The sequence below is a fragment of the Mesocricetus auratus genome, unplaced genomic scaffold (assembly GCF_017639785.1).
Source record: "Mesocricetus auratus isolate SY011 unplaced genomic scaffold, BCM_Maur_2.0 Super-Scaffold_100048, whole genome shotgun sequence".
In the NCBI taxonomy this organism is placed as follows: Eukaryota; Metazoa; Chordata; class Mammalia; order Rodentia; family Cricetidae; genus Mesocricetus; species Mesocricetus auratus.
Window position 1 is genome coordinate 5,139,601 of NW_024429225.1, and position 7,243 is coordinate 5,146,843.

Sequence of the window (7,243 nt, forward strand, 5' to 3'; positions counted from 1 at the left end):
ACAACTCTGCACTTGAGAGTCATACATATATACAGTAGAAACTATAGATAGAGTAATTAGCAAATCACTAGTATCATGTACATACGTGAACGGCGAGGATGTTTTGAGATCACCCCGGCAGAAAGAATAGCTACATGGAAAAGAGCCCCGGGGCCCTGCAACAAGTGAATGTCAGATTAGGGATCCGCCCACTGAGCAGACCCAGGAACAGGGACGCACGCAGCTCAGCCTGAAGGTGCCACAACTGCTCTGCACCATTGGTCCCGTGTTTCAGCCCTTTAAACCCTGTTCTCAGGGGTTGCTGTAAGTTCTGCTTGGTGAGGTCTGGGCGCACTACCAAAGCACCTTCTACTGAGTAATTTTAAGTGAGTTTACTGCCCACGGTTTGAGAAGCTGGGAATCCAAGGTCAGTGTGCCAGCAGAATTGGTGTCCGGTCAGGTCCCGTGCCTCACAGGTGTGACAGCGACCTGGCAAGACATAGCAAGAAAGCCCTTTGGGGCTCCATTTACGAGGCACCAGACCTTATCCACGAAGATGGAACTCTTGTGGCCTAACGATTCCTAAAGGCAGCTTAGACACTATCATACTGGGCTTAAATCTCAACATACCGGTCACACCTTATCTGAAATGTCTGAAATGAGACATCTGCATAGTTTGCTCCTCCTCCTCCTTGTCCTCCTCCCTCCTTTTCCCTTTCTACTGTCCCCTCCTCCCCTCTTCCTTTTCCTCCTCTGCCTCTTCCCCCTTCTCTTCCTTTAGATTTTTCGATACTTGCTTACAAGTTGAGTATCTTATGCCCTACCCCCCCACACACATGTAAGATCTAGAATACTTGTTTCTGAACTGAACTTTAAGGTTTCAGAGCATTTTCCATTTTGCATTTTTAGATTGGGGACGCTAAGGCTGTGTGAATGGGGGCTGGAGAGATGGCTCAGCGGTTAAGAGCACTGACTGTCCTTCCAGAGGTCCTGAGTTCAATTCCCGGCAACCACATGGTGGCTCACAACCACCTTGAATGAGATCTGGTGCCCTCTGCTGGCATGCAGGCAGAAGACTGTATACACACTAAATAAATAAAATATTAAAAAAACAAAAGGCTGTGTGAATGGGGGCCTTACAGACATTCAGGTCACAGCATTACCTGTGCTGGAAAATATTTCACTTCACGTTGCCTGTTCTCAGTGCTCTCACTGACTCCAAATTTAGGTAAAGGTCTTGGTGTTTATTTAGCGCAACCTCCCACACTGTTGGAAAGTGTCCTAGTGAGCTTTTCTGTCTCTGTGATAAAACATTAACCAAAACAACTTGGGGAGGAAGGTTTATTTTAGTTAACAGGTTAGTCCATGGTTGAGAGAAGCCAGGGCAGGACCCTGGAGGCGGCCGCTGGAGAGGGACACTGCTGACTGGCTTGCTATCCATGGCTTCCTCAGCTGGCTTACCTCTGCAACCCAGGATTACCTGCGGGGGGGGGGGGCGGCACCACTGGGAGTGGGCTGGGCCTTTCCACTTAGACCATTGAAGGAAAAAAAGCCCTACAGCAGCATTGGAAACCTGTGGGTTTCCACCCCCAACAGAGTTCAGAGTTGGGTACCAGATAGCTACATTTCAATTCATAGCAGTAGCAAAAACACAGTTATAAAGTAACAATGAAACAATTTTATGGTGGGGGGGGGTCACCACAACACGAGGAACTGTGCTAAGGGAGCACAGCGTTAGGAAGGTTGAGAACCGCTGCCCTACAGACGTGCCTGCCCTACAGGCTAATCTGACAGAGGCAACTTTTCAAATGAGGTTCCTACTTCCCAGCTGACTCTAGTTTGTGTTGAGCTCACAAAACAAGACATCGCCCAGGGTGAGCTGAGGCTTTTGCTTCTCTTGGTAGCAAGCAAGGCATGCTGTTCCAACCTAAGTGAGCTGAATGGGGAAGTTGAATGACTTGTGAATGTCTTCTGGTTTGCATTTAGTAGTTTGTGTCCTGTGTGGTGATGAGGTGCTATGCTTTAATTACAGTCCTGATTGGTACCTATAGTCTATGACCTGGCCAGCAGAGGGAGCCAACTGGGGAAGGCCAGGGCCAAGAGGGTTACGGTGTGACGGAAGAGGGCAGTGGTAGCATGGCCGCCTCTCACACGTGCTAGCAATAGGAGTAAGAATTGGTCCAGCTCTGCTCTTGTCTCTTTAGCTACTTCTTTTGATGTTCAGACAAGGTCTCAGGTAGCCAGACAGGTCTCATGTTTGCTGTGTACCAGAGGGTGACCTGGAACCTCTGATCCTCCTGCCTCTGCCTCCCGGGTGCTGGGACTACAGGGATTAAAAGTGTCAACCACCAATGCTCTCATTGCATATACTCCCAGCCATTAAGGCAGGAATTATAAAGACGAGGTGTTCAATCTGCTGCGGGTCCTGGAAGCTGGGACTTGTTCTGTTTTTGTTCACAGTGCCGGGTGCAGGCAGATGCTCAACTTCATATGGGCCTGTCACGGGGATGATGTTGTCCCCTGAAAAGCACCATTGAAATTGCCCTCCCAGTCAGGACACGTGCAATCAAACAAAGCTTGCAAACGCCTGTTGGCCCTCCCCCTTCCTCCTGTCTGCCAGACACACGTAACATGCCAATGAGAAGGCCGGGCTCACACAGGAGAGCCCCTGCGGAACCAGCCGGCTTTGTGGTCACGGGAAGTGCTTTCTCTACCCAGGACTGGGGCCACCGAAGCACTTCAGGCCCGATTTGCTTCATCAAGACACCAGGTGAGGAAGTTGTCCTGCTGTCTGCTCCCAGGCTGCCTCTGAGGAGGGGACCCGGGTAAAGGCCACTTCGCATCCGCCTGAAGGAAGCACGGGAGGCTTGCACATTCTTAGGCTCACAGAAATACCTCACAGAGCTGCGCGGTGACTCAGCAGGCGCATCCAGCACAAGGCAAGAGCTTCAAAGTCAACGCCCCGCGTCTGACTTTTCAAATCATCTCCTCTGAGCTGAGGCAGAAGTCTTCGCAAAGGAAGGGGACAATAAATAAACATTTACTGAAAACCTACCCCAACTCACAACTAACACTTGTGAGGAACTGTCTTGTACTTCGAGGAACGCATTGCAGGCAGATACGCAGGCAGGATTAAGATCTAAGAGAAGTCAGCGCCAACCACATGATAAACACTTCAAGGGTTCAAGCACAGCCGGTCTATCCGGAGTACCGTCACCCAGGGAGCACTTTTTTTCCTCGGGAGCATCCTCACTGGGGACCATCTTTGTGGGACAGTTCCAGATACTCATGACACAACCCTGAGCAAAACAACAAAAATTCTTGCCCTTGTAGACTAAGTATTCGCGGAGAACTTTCCTCTAGAGCAGGGTTCTCAGCCTTCCTGATGCTGTGACCTTTAATACCGTTCCTCATGTTGGGCTGACCCTCAACTATAAAGTTATTTTGTCCTAACTGATAACTGTAATTTTGCTAGTGTTATGAACTGTAAACATCTGTGTTTTTTTTTTTTATGGTCTTTGGCGACCCCTGTGAAAGCGTCCTTCAAGGGGTCATGACTAAAGGTTGGGAACCACTGCTCTAGAGAGAGAGAGAAAATGTTCATAAGAAACATTAGATAATGCTAAGTATGGAGAAGGGAAAATGTATGGGCTGGGCGGGGGAACCTGTAAAACATGGGGTGATGGGTTACGATTCAGACAGAATGGCTTTAAGAAAGCTGTGAGGGGCAAAGACACCTGAATAAGAAAGAGACATGCAGATATTTGGGGAAGAGTATTTCCGTACCAGGCCACCAAACAGCTGCCAAATCATGACTCGGAGACTTAATATTAGTTTTGAATGCTTGGCCATGCGCAGGCTTGTTTCTGGCTAGCTCTTAAATTAGCCTGTTTCTCTTATCTACCTTTTGTCTCCGGGCTTTGTACTTTTCTTTGCTTCTGTGTATCTTCTTCCACGGCTTCGCGTGTCTACAGGCCAGTGGCTGCCTGGTGGCTCCGAGCATCTCCCTTGCTCTCTCCTCTCTCCTCTCCTCCTCCCTTTTGGTCATTCAGCTTTTTATCAGAACAAAGGGTACCGTTAGCAAGATGAAACAAATGCTACACGTCTTTTCATAAATAAACACACATCACTAGCAAATGCAGCATAAACCAATGTAACACTCCTTTACACAGTTAAAGTCACATTCCACAACGCATTCCAGACAGTAAAATGGTACATGCAGATGTCCTGATGGCTGAGCACATTTGATATTTTGCATAGAGGCTGAAGCTGAGTGGATAGGAGTTGGGGTCCAGAGGTGTGGTAAGGGTCTGATGGTGAGAATTATCTGGTTGAGGCACTGACTGCTTGGTACTGGCTAGCTGTATTTGGATGAACACTCATGCATTCAATACACATGAAAGCGCACGTGGACACACACACACAGACTCACACACACAGAGGAAGGAAGGGGGAGGGAGGGAGGAGGAGGAGGAATAGATAGAGAGGGGTATCTACCTGCTAAGGCCTTAGTGTGTATCAGATAAAAGCTCTCCAGGACAGGATTCACTAGGGCTAGAAGCCAGACAAGCCCCAACAATAGACTCTCTAAACTAACCCATGTTCAGTTATTGGCTACTGGAAGTTTCTTGCCCACACTCCATCCTTCCATATGGAAATTGGCAGAACCATAATTTTTTGGCTTTGCTCATGGCTATGCCCCCACATAAGTGGTACTCAGCCTGCCTCTTACGTTTTTCCTAAAATTCACCAGAAAAACCAGTTCCATCATTGTGGCTGAATTTAAACAAGTTTTTATTAAAAATATTACATACTGACCAAAACGGAATATGGCCAGGACCATCACCTGGAAACTTTCCGGGTAAGTGGCGCCGAGACACGCGTTGGCGGAGCTTACACGGGCAAAACCCATAGGCCACTGTACTTTTCCATGAGGCTTTGTTGTTAGTTCCTAAGAACTACAATTCCCACAATCCCAAGAAGTTACCCGGGCCTAGGGCAGGTGTTAGCTTTCAGGAGCTACAATTCTCAGAATCTCAGGAAGTTACCTGATCTTTGGGCAGGCGGGGCTTGCAGGTTAACGTCCGGGCTACCACGTGGAAGAGCCTGGTGGGTCACCGGACAGGAAGAAGCTCACCTTCATGACCGTCAGAAATGTTCATCCGCTTTGGAGTTTGCAAACTGATGGCTGGTAAAATGGGAAGAAGCAACACGAGGAAGTGGAGAGCCTTCTGGAAGGCCGCAAAACACACACAATACAACTCTCAGTAGCTCAGAAAGGGTAGGAAGGCTGAAGCTTGAAACAGCCCTTCCTCCCGCCTCCTTTGCCTCCGTCCTCCTCTTCCTCTCTCCTTCCTTCCCTCTCCCCTCTTCTCCCCTCCCTTCCTGCTCACTGAGCCTGTTAGGTCCACCCCTGAGGGGATGAGGTCTAGCCTTTCCGACTGCAGGCCCTCTGTTTTGAGTCTGGGCCCTGCCCAGGCCGCAAAGCTTCATGAAGACCCCTCCATCTACATTTGAGTGAGTTCTTACAAATCCTTGTGTGAGTTCCAGTGTTAACACGGCCCCATCCAGCCTGTTACTCTGCCCTCTGAAAGAGGTAGCATGTGCGGTGCCTGACTGCTCTCCTCACTAGGCACCCTGCCAACCAAGCTTCCTGGAAGGGGACAGCTGGGTGGAATTCCCCTGGGGCCAGATGGAACACCAGTCACCCAGTAGATACATGCAAGATAATCTCACAGGAGCCCACGCGTTTTCTTCTGGGCTAGGAGGACCTCGGTCTGTTTTGTTGTTTTTTGGGGCCAGGCTGGACTTGAAATTACTGTGCAGTCCAGTGTGACCTTGAACTCTGGATCCTCCTATCTTCCGCTCCCAGATGCTGAGATTATAGCTTAGTTGTGCTCTTCTCAGAACATCCTTGGTACTGTGGTGACAGGGAGACCTGCTGAGCTCATGTCCCTATGCTGTGTTAGGATTTAGGTAAAATTATTCTTGATACTCAGAAGGACCAGAATGGTTGAGCATCTTCCCTGGGGGGAGCTCCGGAATGCCTTGTCCAAACGACCTTGGCCGACCCTGCAGCGTTTACACTTATGCTGCCTGCTCAGTTGAAATGAAATCATATTTTGCTGTATCAGCCAATATTCTTATGGATCCATGCCCAGAAATGAACTCATAAAGTTGAATAATTTTTTTAGGCCACCGACCTATGGTGTAACAATAATTTATCCTTTAGCAAATGTCATGTGTTAGTTGGCTTGGAGATTAAAACTCTATTGAAATGAAGAATGAAATCCAGAAGTTAAAAGAATTATACGTTGAATTATAGAACACCATAGGAAACTAAGTGGGCATCACTAAATAATTATTTTTAAAACATTAAAAAGAACTCAAATGTCTCTCAGTAAGTTTGATGTCATGTTATATCCACATGCTGGAATGCTATGGAGTTGTACAAAATAATGAGAAAACAAGAGGAAAGAAAGCAAACAGGTAATAAAAGATGTCTAAAACTTATTATAAATAAAGCAAAATTCAGAAAACTACTCCATCTTTGGTAAAGGAAGAAGAGATGGGAGGAGGCATATTTGCATTTGTTGCACATCCATTAGCTAATTCTGGAAGTAACTATACTTAAAAAACAGAAAACAGTTACCTATGAAATTGGGAAAACTGGAGACAACTTAGGTGCAGGTTTTGTCATATTTTTACATATACTGGTTTTAACTCAAGAGAATGTACTGCCTACTTAAAAATCTAAAATAAAAAAACTTACCTGGGCCGGGCGTTGGTGGCGCATGCCTTTAATCCCAGCACTCGGGAGGCAGAGGCAGGCGGATCTCTGTGAGTTCGAGGCCAGCCTGGTCTACAGAGCGAGTTCCAGGACAGCCTCCAAAGCCACAGAGAAACCCTGTCTCGAAAAACCAAAAAAAAAAAAAAAACAAAAAAACAAAACTTACCTGTATCTCAGAGTCAAGTCCAATCCAGGCCTTCAAGGAGCCTTTGTATCCAAAGTTCCCTCTTTTAGGCAGAGATGTTTATTGCAAGTCCCGTTAGGTACAGTAATTAGTAGGTGTGGTTCTTGTTGACTTTGCCTGGAAGAAGTACAAAGAGCTAAGCAAACAGACCACAGTCAGTCTGCCGGAAGGTTCTTCCCCTGAGCTCCTCAAATGGCCAACTCCGTCTCACCTGCTGGTCTCGGTGCCCGTTCTCGCCTTCTGTAGACACTATTTTGACCATTCCATGACAAAGCCGGTGACACTATTTT

The 7,243-nt window shown here is 47.5% G+C and overlaps 1 long non-coding RNA gene across 1 annotated transcript; it reads right to left on the reverse strand.

The window, feature by feature from the left end:
- Positions 1 to 1,509: 1,509 nt before the first annotated feature.
- On the reverse strand, positions 1,510 to 5,552 carry LOC110339248. Its single transcript, XR_002381361.2, has 3 exons — positions 5,028 to 5,552; positions 3,884 to 4,031; positions 1,510 to 2,987 (listed from the first exon to the last, which is right to left on the reverse strand). It is a non-coding gene; the product is annotated as an uncharacterized LOC110339248 (long non-coding RNA).
- Between the last annotated feature and the right edge of the window lie 1,691 nt (positions 5,553 to 7,243).